Raw genomic sequence first — 17,109 nt, 5'->3', positions numbered from 1 at the left:
ATTTTGTGGCATAAACTTTAATTGTTGCGGTATGAGACCTTTGAGTCCTATGGCCAACATATCTTCCCTTTGGGAAATTTATATGCATTGTCAACTTCCAACCAGGGGGCTGTTCATTCACAATCAGAAATACAACAGGCCAGGTTAGTGTATACACTATTTCAGTCCCCAGGCTGAGCAGTCATTCTCTTCCTCAGATGCTTCAGTGGGAAAACACAGCTCAATTAGAAGATGGCTTGGTGAATACAAAATCACAAAAACAGAATTAGTTATAAGATTTAAATAGTTGATAGGATTAGATGAAGCTGTACTGTTACAACTGGACAGGAAAAGCCTTTGGCCTGTGTCACCCACTTCCTTGGGCTGTCCTTGGATGGATAGTGATTATATTTGACATTGAACTCTGCTTATTTTATTTTTCATGCTTAACCTACGTTCCTTCTGATTGATATTGATATTTTGTTGGACGTGTGAATTCATGCAATCACGATTCATTCAAGGCTTGCTCTTCTGAGAGAATCTTTGTCTTTCTAACATAGATTGTCTTATCCCTGTCCAGGTTGATTATGCCATGATCTTTCTGTTTAATTCTCCAAAGATAGCTTATTTGCAAATTCTTTGTAACCTTCTAGCTACAATTCAGACTGGCTCTTTTCCTTTTAGCTCCTTGTAAGGATTTGCTCTCACAATTTCACTAATTATCTTTTTAACACATTTGTCTCTGTGTGGTTGGTATTCTGTGTGTATGTCCATGTGCCTTAGGAAGCATGTTTGGTGGAATCTGCCATACATGTCTCTTAGTTTTTAAAGAAAACAATTTACCTTTTGTAGCTTCCTTTTTTTTTTTTTTTTTTAAATCTGCCATATGTGGTGATGACCAGAGGAAAGGGGTGTGGTGGGTGAAATAGCGGATGGTATTAAATAGTATGCTTATCAATATAGGAAAATAACTTAAAAAAGAATATCTGAGATCCTTTCCATTTTAAGTTCCTCTGATCTCATGATTAATCTTAATATTAAAGAAGTCATGATATTGTTGGATAAATAGCAGTTTGTAACATTTTTTACCTAAAATTTCAAATACCTGCAAAAAAGTCATACGTATTTGCTCTAAGTTATAAAATAAATAACTTGCATTTCTTTAGATTTTATGGCAGACTTAAAAAGACAAAAATAATTACTACAAAGATGTGGTCTTCAATTTTACTTCAATGATTAATGCATTTATTTAAAAAAGTACAGCTTATTTTTTTTTTTATCCCTTTCCTATGTTCAAGATGTCTGAGCAAGGATATGGTGGGTTCTCCATTGCAAAATTCTGGATTTCCCTGGGTCTTCCAGTAAGACCTGTGATCAACTGTGTTGACAACACAGGAGCCAAAAATCTGTTTATTATCTTGGTAAAGGGGATCAAGGGATGACTGAGCAGACTTACTGGTGCTGGTGTGGGTGCCATGGCGAGGCCACAGTGAAGAAAGGCAAACCAGAGCCCAGAAAGAAGGCACCTCCAGCAATGGTAATTCCACAATGAAAGAATACTGTGGAAAGTTAGTGTGTTTATTTTGAAGATAACATGGGGGTCATGGTAAACAATAAAGGTAAAATGAAAGGTCCTGCTATCGCAGAACCAGTTGCAAAGGAGTGTGCAGATCTGTGGCCCAAGATTGCATCCAATGCTGGAAGGATTGCAGGATTCTTTGGTGTATTTGTTAAAATAAGTAAATAAAGATGATTTGGGGGCACCTGGGTGGCTCAGTGGGTTAAGCCTCTGCCTTCGGCTCAGGTCACGATCTCAGGGTCCTGGGATTTAGCCTGGCATTGGGCTCTCTGCTCAGCAGGGAGCCTGCTTCCTCCTCTCTCTCTGCCTGCCTCTCTGCCTACTTGTGATCTCTCTCTCTCTCTGTCAAATAAATAAATAAAATATTAAAAAAAATAAAGATGATTTTCTCCTCCTCCTCAAAATACAAAAATAAGAATAAATTTTTAAAAAGGTACAAAATTCATTGACTACACGAATATACTAACATGAAAATATCTTCATTTTCTAATCTGTAGATTTTAGGTCATTATTTGTGATGTTTTAACTTTATATTTTAAAATGATAGGAGACCACTTTTATGTGTATTTTCCATAGTACAATTATTCATATTTAAAAGTTCAAAATTATGTTCAAATATATTGTATTTTTATATTGAATAATGTTATAAAACTAGCATAACATATAACAAGTGCTCAGCCATTGTATGTATGCCACAATTATTTAAAAACCATAATATAGAACAATAGTAGATTATAAAAACTCAATTTGATCCTAATTTAAATAGGTGAGCTATTAATTATTTACTTTGTTTCGTAAAACTCAAAGTCTATTTATTATAGGTCAGGTATGCCTTGAAATCTCAAGAAATAAAATTGGGTCATATAAAAAGGAGAAACTTGTCTAAAGGCTAAGCAAAATCTTAGTGAAGAAAAAAAAGGAAGGGAACTAAGGTTATTGTACATAAACATTTTTCAGTTCTTTGTTTCCTATGAACATAAGACAGTCAAGATTTAAAAGAGAGGGCACCTGGGTGGCACAGTCAGCTAAGCAGCTGCCTTTGGCTTAGGTCATGATCCCAGGGTTCTGGGATCCAGCCCCACATTGTTGGACTCCCTGCTTGGCAAGGAGTCTCCACCTCCCTCTCCTTCTGACCCTCTTCCCAGCTTGTGTTCTCCCATGTTTTCTCTCTCTCTCTCTCTCTCTCTCAAATGAATACATTAAAAAATCTTTTAAAAAGGGGCGGGGATTTAAAGGAGAAAGAAACTAAGCTGGCAGTGAAGTCAATAAATATTAATTGCTAATAAAGTGCCTAATTTAATTTTCAGAACACATGTAGTTTTAAGATAGTCATCAGTGAGAGGAAATACCTTTTTTGAGGGAGTTACTTTTTTGCCCCAATTTTGTAGTAATAGAAGAAAAAGAGTAGTCAGAATTAAATGAAACTTGTACTGTTCCCATGAGGCTTATTGTAGAATTTTTCATTTCAATATTATTGTTTTCTGTCAGTTCGTATGCAAAAGTAACCAGTAACTGAATAGCTGAATTCAGTAATTTACGCAGCAGAAAGAGAATTAAATGTAAAGGACAGTTAATGAGGATATCAAAGAGATACCTGCACTCCCATGTGCATTGCAGCATTAGTCACAATAGCAACATATGGAAACAACCTAATTGTCCATCAATGAATATATAAATGAATAAAGAAGTTGTGGTGTATAAAATGGAATATTACTCAGCTACAAGAAAGAAGGAAGTCTTGTCATTGTGACACCATGCACAGAACCTGGGGACATTATGTTTAGTGAAATAAGCCAGACAGAGAAAGACAAATACTGTGTGGTGTACTTACATGTGGAATCTAAATAAAAAAGCTAAAATCATGGAAACAGAGTGTAGAAAAATGATGCCAGGGAATAGAGAGTTGGGAAGACAGGGAGCAGTTAATAAAAGGGTATAAAATTTTAGTTGTAAGTTGAATAAGGTAGGAGGATCTAATGCCTCACGTGGTAACTATAGTTGATAATATCGTGTTGCATAATGGAGATTTGCTGAGAGAGTAGAACATAAGTGTTCCTACACACTCAAAAAGAGATAAATATGTGAGGTGATAGATGTGTTTATATGTCTTAATTAACTAGATGAGAGAAATTCTTTCCCAATGTATACACGTATCAAATTATCACTAGGTACAATTAAAAGCCTTACAATTTATTTATCAATTATACCTCAATAAAGCTGGAGGTTAAAAAACAGTGAATGGGGGTTGTGGACTAGGCAGAAAAAGGTTCATTAAGTGGGATGGGGGGTTAGCATATGAAAGGAGAAACTGATGGCTATGTTACAATGAAGTACTGAGATACCTAGAGTAGTGAAATTCATAGAGAAATGAAGTAGCATGGGAATTGCTAGGGCCTGGAAGGAAAGAGGAATGGAGAGTTAGTATTTACTGAGTAGAGTTACAATTTAGGAAGAGGAAAAGTTCTGCAGATGGATTATGTTAATGGTTGCACAACAATGTGAATGTGCTTAATTCCACTAGATGGTACACATAAAGATGGTCAAAGTAGTGGGTTTTATTTCATGAGTCATTTATCACAATTTTAAAAAATACTATATAAAAATTCAAAAAAAGATGAACTGTTAATCCATAATTTGTGATCCTATAACACATATTAATATCACGTGGTAAGAATGGTATTTACTTCTGCAATTTCCCTCCTAAAAAAAAAAAATAATAAAAATAACCCAGCCTAATCATGAGAAAATATCAGAAATACACAAATGATGTGATATGCTTCAAAATAGCTGACCACTCCTTAAAATTGTCATGAAAAATAAGGATGTCTGTGAAACTACTTCCACTGTACTTCTACAGACCTTTCTGGGTCCGACCAGAAAGCAAAAACAAATCTCACTGCTCAACAAAAAGAATGCATTCCTTCCTCTAACTTCCCTTCAACTTAAGAGGAAGGAAGGGCACAAAGCTGGGGTGCAGGATCTAACATTCTTGTTTCCTTCCAGTTCTCCTATTTCCATCTGCACTGGTCTGAGAGGTAGGAAAATTTGATTCTGCTTGATAATCTCTTATATTCTGTGAAATCTTTTTTTTCTAATACCTAAAATAAGCCACGTGTGCTTAAAGTCCAGAATTGCATGGTTTTTATATGTTTGTCTCGATTCTTTTCTCCTAAAATAACTTCTCTAAATGCCATGATTAACTCCAATATAGTAACCAGTTTGGAAGAAAATAACTGGAGGAAATAAAGCACCTTTGAACTAGAGGGAAACAGACTACAATAATCTCATCACGTCAATAGCTTTCTCTAGAATATATATGGTTTTCTCATTACCCACAAGTAAAGTCCTCTTTTAATGCGATTTTCAAGACTTGCAATTTTTCCAAACTGATCTCTAATATATAGGATAAATATACAATAAAACCTTGTGTCTAAAACTGAGTTATCCTCACAATATTACACAGTATGTTTATTCCTTCCTCTCTACCTCTACCTTTGCCATTTCCACAACCTGAAATCTCATCTTTGATCTTATCTCTCTCTCTAAAGTATATGCAGATTTTAATTTTCACTTGAGCCTTCTTTAACCATGCCAGCTCATGGTGTACACTGAATTTTCCTTAGTGACACATTTGAAAAGCTTTCTTTCATCCAGTAATTTGCCATATCTTTCCGAGGCACACCTTTGGTGGAATTATGTGGTGTTTGGAAAGTATGGAATTTTGTTATTATGGTGTTTGTCTATAATACATTAACAAAAGTTTTTAGACTCTGAGAATTTGAGTGACTTGTGTAAGATCACTAAAATGGTAGGCAGCAAGATTAAGAGTGATCCACAATTTACCCTGACTCATGAGTTTGAAGCTTTTTCTTATATAGCATTCTGTTTTGTTTTTCAGTCCTTCAAATTGGGGGTAACTTTTTTTTTTTTTTTTTTTTTTTTATTTTTTTTATTTCCAGCATAACAGTATTCATTATTTTTGCACCACACCCCGTGCTCCATGCAATCCGTGTCCTCTATAATACCCACCACCTGGTACCCCAACCTCCCACCCCCCGTCCCTTCAAAACCCTCAGATTGTTTTTCAGAGTCCATAGTCTCTCATGGTTCACCTCCCCTTCCAATTTCCCCCAACTCCCTTCTTCACTTATTTGTGGGGGTAACTTTTGAAGACCGGATGTTAGGAAGCTTTCCAAAGCCACACAGTTTTTCTCGTTTCTCTCTCTCTCTCTCTTTCTCACGTGTTCTTGCTCTCACTCTTTCACTTGTTCACTCTTTTTGCTTTTTCTGTAATGATTTCTGTTGCTCTTGCATCTGTAGCTGTCTTTCTCAAATAATAAACTGGGATAGTAAGTTATATTAATGTAAATCAAATGCCTATGCCATTAGACTTTCCTATAGTCTGATATGACACAAGATGAACAAATTTGTTTCCAACCTATTTGTTCTCAATCCTAGGTCAGAAACTCAACTCAATACATTATTCTAGCTTTTTCAAGTCCAAAGAAGTTTTTGACTACCAAATGGAGATCTCAAATGTTTATCATTAAAAAAAAATTATCATTTTAACTCCTGTAGTTCTATCTTACCAATGGAAAAATCGTATTAGTTTGTAACATAAAGATGCGTTGCAGTCCGTGTTTTGTGAACATGGGCACGTCAGAGTTTAAGGATAATGATCTCTATCTGTGTACCCCAGAAAATGTGTGATAGTTGTCATATTTGTTAGTGCCTGCCCAGTGCAAGGTCTGGTACTTTAATTCCTGGCATTCTCAGTATCAACTATCCTCGCATCATGAATAGAGTAGGAGCTGAATTCCTGACAGTTGATGAAATAGTGTATGACCCACATGTCAGAGATAGCTCTGCTCAGTAAATGACACTGCAAGTAATAGAATGCAATGATGTTACTTCCTCATTGATATATTTAGTACAATGAAATAACAATTTCTTTTTTTTTTTTTAAGATTTTATTTATTTATTTGACAGAGAGAGATCACGAGTAGGCAGAGAGGCAGGCAGAGAGAGAGAGGAAGCAGGCTCCTGCTGAGCAGAGAGCCCGATGTGGGACTCGATCCCAGAACCCTGAGATCATGACCTGAGCAGAAGGCAGTGGCTTAACCCACTGAGCCACCCAGGCGCCCTGAAATAACAATTTCTTATTCATACTGCAGCAATGATGTAAGTATGACTTATGTCACTACAGTTTCTTACCCAATATCCTTTTTGTCTCCAGCCTTACTAATACGATCTTAATTTAGTTGGGGGGGGGGGGTGTTTTCCTCCCTCCTTTGTCTCTAAGGGTTGCCACGTGACAAAGTTCTAGCCAATGAAATGTAGTCAGAAATTGAATTGAATTGCGGTAGAGGAAGTCATGAAAGCTTTTTTTTTTTTTTTTTTTTTTTTGAAAGAAAGGGACAAACTCAGCTCTCAGCTGGCATGAGCCTCATGACCTCCTCCATTTTTTTCTGTAGTTTTGACTCTGCTGTGAGGCAGCAGCTTGTGAGTGGGAGAAAGAAGGAGCTTGGTTAATTCCCATTTGCAACATGGACCAATCCTAAATGGCTTTCTTCCAGACTTCTGTGTTATATGAAAAAAACAAATTGTTGAAGATGGTTAATTGAGTTCTTTCATCTGCAGCCAAACACAATCCCAATTACTATACTCTTTTCAAATTGAATCTACTATATAGTAAGAAAAGCAAGGTACAAATATCCTTATTAAGAATGAGGACCTGATTTTGGGGGTACTAGTGATCATAACTTACATGATAAAGTCCCCTACAGCTGTTGCATGCTGGAGAGCACCAAACTCCAAGGTCAAGGTCAAAGCCAATATTATTATACTCCAGTAAGTTTTCCATACTCTGTGATTACCAAGACCTTCCAAATCTGAAATCAGAAGGGAAAATTTCTCTGGAATCGTGAAATATTGAAATAATAAAACATTATTTGTTTGGTATTTGGAACAATGACCTATTTCAAGATTTGAAAAAACAAATTATCAGATAATTCACCAAGGAAAAGTAAAATAAAATTAATTCTAAAAGCAAATAGCAAGACAGATATATATATCCAAAATATTTTTAGTCTGTAGTTGCATTAACTTTATCTGTGATATGAGGCCTGCATTTTATTATTTAATTATCTGAATCCTCTGATTTCTGAAGTCAGTTTTGGAAAAATAACATTTCACCTTTCTATGTTTGCAATACGTAGTTTTCCTTCAAGCTCAGTTCTACATTTAAAACTTTTATTAACTAATTAACAATAAATAATCATTGAGAGTTTATTGTATGTACTAGATATCACCTTAGCTAGAATTGGTTTACACCAGCTTTCGAAAGCCTGTTTTCATCCCTTCTCAATTCTTGCTTCAGTGGCAACCACATTTTGAGCTTGAAATCTGCCATACTAGGAATGCTTACATGGAAGAAACTGGCTAATGCTGCAAATCAATCGTGTGTGTGTGTGTGTGTGTGTGTGTGTGTGTGTTGGAAATATGAAAGGTCATATTTCATAGAAAACAGATGAGTTAGATGAAAAAGATACATTAAATGTTCAGAGCCAAAGTACCACATGCATACCAGGAAAAGGATTTAAACCTAAGATACTCTTATTTCTTCAACAAATATTGATTTAGCCTAATTCTATGTCATGTACATGTTAGTTTCCATGACTATTACAAAAATATTTTAAAATATTTTAAAAATATTTAAAAAAATTTTTAAATGTCCACTACAAGGAGACATGCCTTGGTGCTCTTTGGAGTTTACATTCTAGTGGGCAAGGTCTTCAACTCAGGGTGTTTACAATATAGCAGGAGTTATCCCATCTTCTTATACACCACTGTAGTGCAAGGTAGTGTGTGATAAGGACTGAGGAAAGGAAAAGCCAATGGGTAATGTAATTCTGAGCAGGAGAGCACAGTTGTGAGTGATCTGGTAACCCTTACGATGCTTCACCAAAGTGGCACCATTTGTCTTGAATCTAGACATTTGGAGAAGAAATTCATAGATTAAAGTCAGTGTGGGTGGTGGGTAAATAACTTCTTTACTATTTTGAACTTATTTCTGTTATTTCCTCATATTTTATTGTAATATGTTTATGTGTCTTTTTTCCCATTACGTTTTGAGAACTCCTCATAAAGCAGAAGATGAATACTGACTGTTTTGTCTGCTGGCACAGAAACTGTCACAGTGCAAATCCTCAACAAATGCCTCTGGACTGAATTCAGATGGGAGAAATAAAAGGAAAATGCAAGCTGTGTTTAGGAAATGGTGAGCACTGTAATTTGGTCAAATGAAAGATTATGGGAAGTAAAGTGCATTAAGACAGATAAATAAGAAAATGAGGTGAAATCAGATCATGAATTTGTTTCATAGACAGAAACTGACCTTTATTTTTAGTGGGCATTTAAAAAGTATTTAGGAGGAGAGAATCATCAAAGCATGCTTTAGAAGGATAATCTGGCAGCTGAGTTTGAATGTGGATTACCATGTAGAGAAGCAATAATGGACATTTAGAAAATAATGAAATAACATAGGTCACAAATCAAAACAGACTGAACTACTGAGGGGCCAAAAGGAATGAAATGATAGAATACAGTGGACTTTGAGGTAAATAAAATGAGAATGTGTTATCATATTTCGTAGAAAACAGATGAGTTAGATGAAAAAGATACATTAAAAGTTCTGAGCCAAAGTGACTAGAAACATGAATCTATTGGAAAACTAAGGAGTATCAAAAATTCTTTTATTTTTGTCTGTTTATATATTCAAGAGTGTGAGATTTTTGTACATGTTGAGTTAGACTATTAGATGGTTTATAAATATGTGAGATATTCATTAAGAATAATAAATTATTCAGTATATATGTTTATTTGTGGAATAGTATGACATACTTAAAGTCTTATTTATAACATATTGAGTTATCACTGAAAATATATAGTATATGTCAATATAGTACCTAATTTATCTTTATCCTTAATCAAAATTTCTATGTTCATCCAAGCCTACTTGAAAAACAAAACAAAACAAAACAAAATTTCTATGTTCAGCCAAACCAGTAAAGTTGAAATAAATTGCCTATATTCCATTAGCTCATAAAATACTGGTAAATTTTTCTAAGTCTACTTTGGGGTTGTTTAGTAATTGTTACTCATTAATCTGAGAAAGAAGATGACATGGGTAATCAAATTCATATGCTATTTGCCAAAAGAGCATAACACAATTGATCTATTCCCAAAAGTTCCATTGAACTTATGTTTCACATACAGCATAATGACTTTAGTTTTTCCCCAGTTTTATTGAAATATAATTGATTTACCTCATTATATAAGTGTATAGTATATTGGTTTGACTCTAGATGCGTGACCTAGAGTGCATCTTATGTTGTAAATTCATATTGAATGAGATTGATGGTTCTTATTTAAATGACAATGGAACACAAAGTCAAGTTTTATTTACAACTAATTCACTTGCTTGACTTTAATGTAAATGGTTATATTGACCCTTTCTGTAAGTTACCTTTTATTACCACTAGCTACTTACTAAAAGTGAGCTATTTTCATGTTCTTTGCTAAAATAAGGCCTATTATAGGGGCACCTGGGTGGCTCAGGCCATTAAGACTCTGTCTGCAGCTCAGATCATGATCCTGGAGTCCAGGAATCCAGCCCCGTGCTAGTGTCCCTGCTTTGTGGGGAGCCTACTTCTCCCTCTGTCTGCTGCTTGCCTTGCTTGTACTTTCTGTCTCTCTCTGTCAATTAAAAAATAAAATCAATAAGCCCTATTACCATGTCTGAAAAACCATCTATGAATTCACTCTTCGCATTAGGTATATGACACAGAATAATATATATTTTTTTTAAATATTTTATTTTTTATTTGACAGACAGAGATCACAAGTAGGCAGAGAGGCAGGCAGGCAGAGAGAGAGAGAGAAGAGGAAGCAGGCTCCCTGCGGAGCAGAGAGCCCCATGTGGGGCTCGAACCCAGGACCCTGGGATCACGACCTGAGCCAAAGGCAGAGGCTTTAACCCACTGAGCCACCCAGGCGCCCCAACACAGAATAATATTTGAGTTTATCTCAAAAGAACATTCTTTTTAAAGACTTACTCATTTTAGAGAGAGAGAGAGAGAGAGCACACAAGGAGGGGGCGGGGCAGAGGGAGAGAATCTCAGGCAGACTCACTGCTGAGCACAGAGCCTGATGCAGGGCTTGATCTTACCACTGTGAGATTACGACCTGAGCTGAAATCAAGAGTTGGCTGTTTTATAAACTGAACCATCCAGGTGCCCCTCAGAAGAACATTTTTGAGGAAGAATTAGTTTTCAATGCTCTGAGTTGTTAAGAGGAGAAATTTCTGTTCAATACTTCCAATGTATTATTATGATGGTGAATATATGAAAACAATAAAATGAAAACAATTTTATGTGCGGGAAATACTAGCAAAGACCTCAGAGTTATGGGACTAAAACTGGTAAGTAGTATGATATGAGTTTTGTTGGGGCCCTAGATATGTTAATAAAGATGCAGATTAACTATTCTTGGGCATCTCATGGAAAAAAAAGGGGAGGCAACATACCAAATTTTCATCAGAGTTTCTCATCTATTTTGAATTCTTAAAATATTCATTTCAGGAAAATCCAACTAAAGTATGTGAGAGAATGTATATGTGTTCATTGTTGCTAGGTATGTTTTTTGTTAAAATATACATGAATACAAAGAATTATGAACCCCAATTAAAGAATCTTATGACAGCAACAAACATCAACAAGGAAAAAAATGGACGCAAGGGGTACCTGGGTAGCTCAGTTGCTTAAATGTTTGCTTTCGACTCAGGTCATGATCCCAGGATCCTGAGATCAAGCCCCACATTGTGCTCTCTGCTCAGCAAGGAGCTTGTTTCTCCTTTCCCCTCTGCCTGCCGCTCAGCCTCCTTGTGGGCTCTCTCTGTCATATAAATAAGTAAAATATTTTTTAAAAAGGGGTGAGGAACACACAAAATAATTTTGGACTATGGTTGAAACATAATGAAAATAGTAAATTGGTAAATATTTCAACTGCTTCTGTCCTGTCGTGTGCATTTAGTAATATACAAATAAGGAAGCTTGGAATAGCACATATAAAAACACTCTACGATTTTTTTAAATGCATAATATATGATATAAGATCAGTTTGGGACTTAAAAATAGTTGTGTAGAAGTGAGTAGGGCATGTGTTTATCTCACTGAATATTTATTTCTGACTGATTAATAACCCTGTAATTTTTTAGATTCTACTCAAAGATGAATATGCAAGTCACATTTTACTTAATCTTTTCTTCAAGAATAATGTTACTGCTTTTCAATGAAGTTAACAAAGATTCTGAGTTGGTAACATTGATAATTCACTTCCTTATCCTATGTTACTAATTGCCTTCTTTAGTTATGAGCTGACAGACAGAACATGAATTTTATTGAAGAAACAATTAGAGGTTAATAAAATCTAGTTTTCCCATCAGAAACAAATACCTTTAGGTAGCTGGGCAGAGTCACTGATGATGCAGTTTATGAATGGAGAATATTGTGCCCATTGTACATAGGAGGGTAGTTATGTGCATTTTAAAATGATAGTTGAGGTAAGCCTCTGCCTTTGGATCAGGTCATGATCTCAGGGTCCTGGGGTCGAGCCCCGCATCAGGCTCTCTGCTCAGCAGGGAGCCTGTTTCCCCTCTCTCTCTCTGCCTAGCTTTCTGCCTACTTGTGATCTCTCTCTCTTTGTCAAATAAATAAATAAAATCTTTAAAAAAGAATAAATTTAAAAAAAAGATAGTTGGTTCCAAATTCCTCTTATAATTTTATTTTTCGTGGTGATTAATAAACTATGTTGATGCATCAAGGAAAATTAATGATAGAGCAAAAATATAATTATTAGAATAATCAACAACTCTGACTCATTAACTATGTCTTGAAGGCTTTTTTTTTTTTTTTAACTTTTTAGTGATGCCAAGTATGTATTAACAGTCTGAGAAACTTACCACTCTGCTCTAAATCCATTAATATCTTTGGCCAGAATTATTGTAATGATCTCCAGTGGGTCTCCCCACCTCTACCTTTTATCCCTAAAAGATATTCTTAACACAGTATATAGAATGATCCTAGAAATCAAACCACTTCTATTTTTAAAACCCAGCAAAATTTGTCACAATGGTCAAAATCCCTACATTTATGTGTGTTAGGGTCCGTGATCAAAGGAACGAGACTGATACAAAGCGAAGGTCAAGCAAAACTTTATTTCGCGCCAAGCATCAAGAATCAAACTGACCGGTCAGGGCTATCTCTTACGAAAAGGCAATGACGATGATCCCGACAAGGTCACTCCCAAGAAGGCCTCTCCGGACGAGGCTGCTCTAGATGAGGCTGCTCCGCAGATGAGGCCGCTCCATGATCGGAGAAACTCCCAAGAGGCCACTCCCAAGACAAGGCTGCTGCTCGATGAGGTTGCTCCCCGGACAAGGCTGCTCCCAAGAAGAGGCCATTCTGGACAAGACCGCTTCCCAGACGAGGCTGCTCCCGACGACAAAGAGGCAACGATGACAGCGACGATGACAAGGAGGACAACCCAGATGACACAGACTCTTCTCCCCACGATGCCACTCTGACAAGGCTGCCACCCAGAGGAAGCCACCACTGCGGACAAGGCCACTCGTGGCTCGGGGTGGCAAGGCATTTTGCGGTGAGGCTGCTGGCCGCTAGGGGCCGTTGGCATCTCAGGGCCGCTGGCGTCTCGGGACCGCTGGCATCCAGGGGCTGCAGGCGTCAGGACCGCTGACCCCTGGACCGCTGGAGACTTGGGACCACTGGCGTCTAGGGGCTGCAGGCGTGGGGACTGCTGACCACTGGAATGCTGGACCGCTGGTGTCTGGGCAGCTCGGGGCTGCTGGAAGCTGCAGGCGGCTGAAGGCTGCAGGTGGCTCGGGGCCACAGGAGGCGGGACCACCGGAGGCGGGACCGCAGGAGGCTGGAGGCTGCAGAGGGCAGCTCGGGGCCACCGGAGGCGGGACTGCAGGAGGCTCGAAGCTGCAGCCGGCTGGTGGCTGCAGGCGGCGGCTCCGGGCCGCCGGAGGCGGGACCACCTGAGGCTGGAGACTGCCGGCGCAGGGATCGCCAGTGGCGGGACCGCTGGCGGTGGTTATAGCTCTTACAAGAGCTGTTACAGCTCTTCCACTCTGCCAACTCTTACGCTCCCATCGACTCTTCTGCTCTCACCAACTCTTCCTTCTCCTCCCATCATAGCTCTCCTCTTTTCCTGCTAGCCTCCCACAGCAACCTTTATGCGGTTGGTTGAGCCCCACCCCTATACAGGTGGCCAATCTGATCTCAATTCACCCTAGTGGATATACACATGCCCCACCGATTGGACATCTCCACCTAGCCTGCCCCACCCCTACATCCGGGGTCCACAAGCAAGTTCCTCTGGGAGGGGCAGGCCCTTACAATGTGCCCTGCCCCCCAAGTCATCTTTCTAACCTTATCTTTTGCTATTCTCTTCTCATACCATTCCAACTGTACTAGTCTTGCTTTCCACCATCATCCTTGACATGCTTCCACATTATTGTTTTCCACACTAACTATTCTGTCTGCTTGAATTTTGTTTCCCCATACATCCACATGTCTAACTCCCTTATGTCCTTCAAATCACCATCTCATCCAGGCTATCTAGACCATCATATTTAAAATAACATTCCCACACAATATTCATGGCCTTCCTAACCCTGTTTTACTTTACTTTATGGCATTTATTGCCTTCTAACTTACACATTAATTATTTGCTTATTATGTTCATTGTCTGCTTCCCTTTTGGAATTTTTTCCTGCTTTGATCACCAATAAATCCTAAGACTTAGAAAAGTAGGATATAGTAGGTTCTCAACAAATATTTGTTGAATGAATGAAGACTCTACTGCAATTAAAGAGTTGGGGGGAAAACAATCATCTCTTACTATTTCTAGAAAAAGAATTAGCCCAACTATAAAGCTTAGAATGCCAATTAGTCAGTGAGCATAAATAATTAAAATGCCACTGAAAAACAAGACAGGTACTTATTAAAGTCTGCCTTCCTTTATATGATTTAAGTGTCTGTTCCATTTCTAAGCAGATTATAATGAAAGCTATAGAGCATTCATTGTGTACATAGAATTCTTGGTTGACCATAATCAGAGAATTACTTAGAGGGAAAACCACCCCACTGTTTTCTTAAATGTTAAATTTAATGTAATATCATACCAGTATATTTTAAATAAATATAAACACCACATATATTTGACAACAAAATAATCTGAACTCTGGGTATCTGTAAAATATGTTATCTCTTAAGGTTGTTTACTTATCATAATGATTATAGGAACATGGTATATTCAATGGTGTAGAAAGTATAGAAAGTGGGTGGGTTCCAACTTCTTCGAGAGGGTCTTATACTATCATGGAAAGTCAGTATTGGCTTAGATATCAGATGTTTTATAAACTCATTTATCTGAATTTCTCTTAACTTCTATTGTTCAAATTATAATTTTTTTCTAGCACAAATAAGTCCTTTCAAAAAAACAACCAGCTTACCACTGAAAGTCCTTCTCTGTTAAGCAGGGCAGTGAGATATATACACTTCAGGGCCAAAGTCCACAGAATTGGACAGAAAAAAACTTTGTGACTTTAAAGTGTATTATTCTAATAAAAGCAAATGAAATTTGATAAAAGTTGCATTTGTTGAAGTATTGTTTCATTTTGGATATGGGATAAATTCATATCAGCTCTTTTAAGCAAGACAATTGTACATTTGGCCCAAGGTCAGGATGTAGCAACTTAGATTTCCTTTGAGGAAAAAAAAATGTAGAAAATGTTTCAGTTTTTTTTTTTTTAATTAAAAAAGAGAAGTAAAAAAGTGAATACTGCTTTTCGAACTTTATCTAACTAAGCACAAAGCACATGGAAAGATGCATAAATGTAAAATTAACTTTTTTGCTGTTCAGAAAAAAGAATTTGGATTTGAGAGCAAGTGAGCTAAAATAAAAACATGCATAATTTACACTACAGATGGGTATATTCTCTGCATTAAATGATACCTAGCAATTTCAAGGAGAAAGAAAATAAAGTGACAATCAACATTAAGAAGGTGGCAGAAGTAATCAAACACATGCCATGTGTAAGAAAAGGCATAATGAAGTTTCCATAAGAATCTTTTTTTCATGACTCAGACACCAAATAACTATTTCACAAGCTTCAGCAGAAGTTCCCAGTGCACTTATCAATAATGCATCCAGCCACAGCTTTAGATATTAAAACAAGAGGAAGTTGACTATATCAAAGATCCAAAGTTCAAACATATTATACTATGGAGCTTAAAACCAGACAAGGAAAATGTGGGGGTGAGGATGGTAGATTGTGTGCAGATACAAAAAAAAAATACTTTTGTTGAAGGTTGAGAATAAATTAGTAATGAGATACAGGGCCTTAAATCTTACAAATCAGTTATACCCATAGGTGTGAACAAAATTATATGATCCTGTAGGTGTGAACAGAATGTTCACCATTTAAATAATACCTGTTAGGCAATGGAAAGATGGAGATGATTGTAATTTAAAGTATTTTTATTTCATGAGATGATCCCATTGGCAACCACAATAGTTACTGAAAATCTCAGCAGAATACAAAGATCTATAATGTAGACATTCAGGATTGAAGCACATTAATAAAGTAACAATAGGAAGTTTGCATTACCACGTTTGATAATTATGCTTGCATAATTGCAGACAGAGCTTCAATATGGCCATAATCATAATTTATAAGTAAAATATGGGAAAAATCCTCATTATAAGAATAATGGAGAATGTTGTTTGTTGTGCTTTAACAAATATTATAGTAAGTACATGGTACTTTAATTTGCTTTGCCCTTACCATTTTGCATTGATTTTTGTTTACTATTATGTTACTAAAACATTCTGAAAATATTTCATTTATTTAGGAGAGTAAAGTCTGCAAAATACATATTTTATGGCAATAAAATTTTCTGATAAATATCTGAAAATTATCTCTTAACTAATTAATAGACTAATTAATTAATAGGGCAAATGAATAAAATAAGCACTCTTTGCCTTCTGTTTGGTTCTGTGGAAGCCAGCCAAATGAACTTCAAGTCTAGACATAGCTATTAGGTAGCAAAAATTCAGATTTAGCAAATGGCAATCACATATGTAAAATGCATATTTTTCGTGTACCAAAAATTTTAGTTGGGGTAAATTTTAGAAATTTTCTTTTGAGGTTAAAGCAATTAGGGCACTGTTTTCTAGCTTTGTATCTTAAAAGTTTTGCTTGAATCACAGCTATAGCTTTTTTGCTTGGGAACCTAACTCAAAGATCTTAAGTCTGATAGAGCCTATATATGGACCATTCCCAGTCTTCCTTGATTCAGATTATATTGCAGGTAAGTAGCAAGGAAGTCATGCATACCTACTTTACTTTTTCATTAGACCCACTTAGAAAACTTAACTCCAATAAAATTTAAGGAAGAAAAAAT

General features: G+C 36.7%; 1 pseudogene; it reads left to right on the top strand.

Moving 5' to 3' along the window:
• The first annotated feature begins 1,268 nt into the window (after positions 1–1,268).
• LOC116587730 lies at positions 1,269–1,730 on the top strand (annotated as a pseudogene).
• Positions 1,731–17,109: the final 15,379 nt, after the last annotated feature.

This window comes from Mustela erminea, chromosome 4, assembly GCF_009829155.1.
Source record: "Mustela erminea isolate mMusErm1 chromosome 4, mMusErm1.Pri, whole genome shotgun sequence".
Taxonomy (NCBI): domain Eukaryota; kingdom Metazoa; phylum Chordata; class Mammalia; order Carnivora; family Mustelidae; genus Mustela; species Mustela erminea.
Note: the sequence above shows the minus strand (reverse complement) of the source record. Positions and strands in the feature narration are given on the sequence as shown.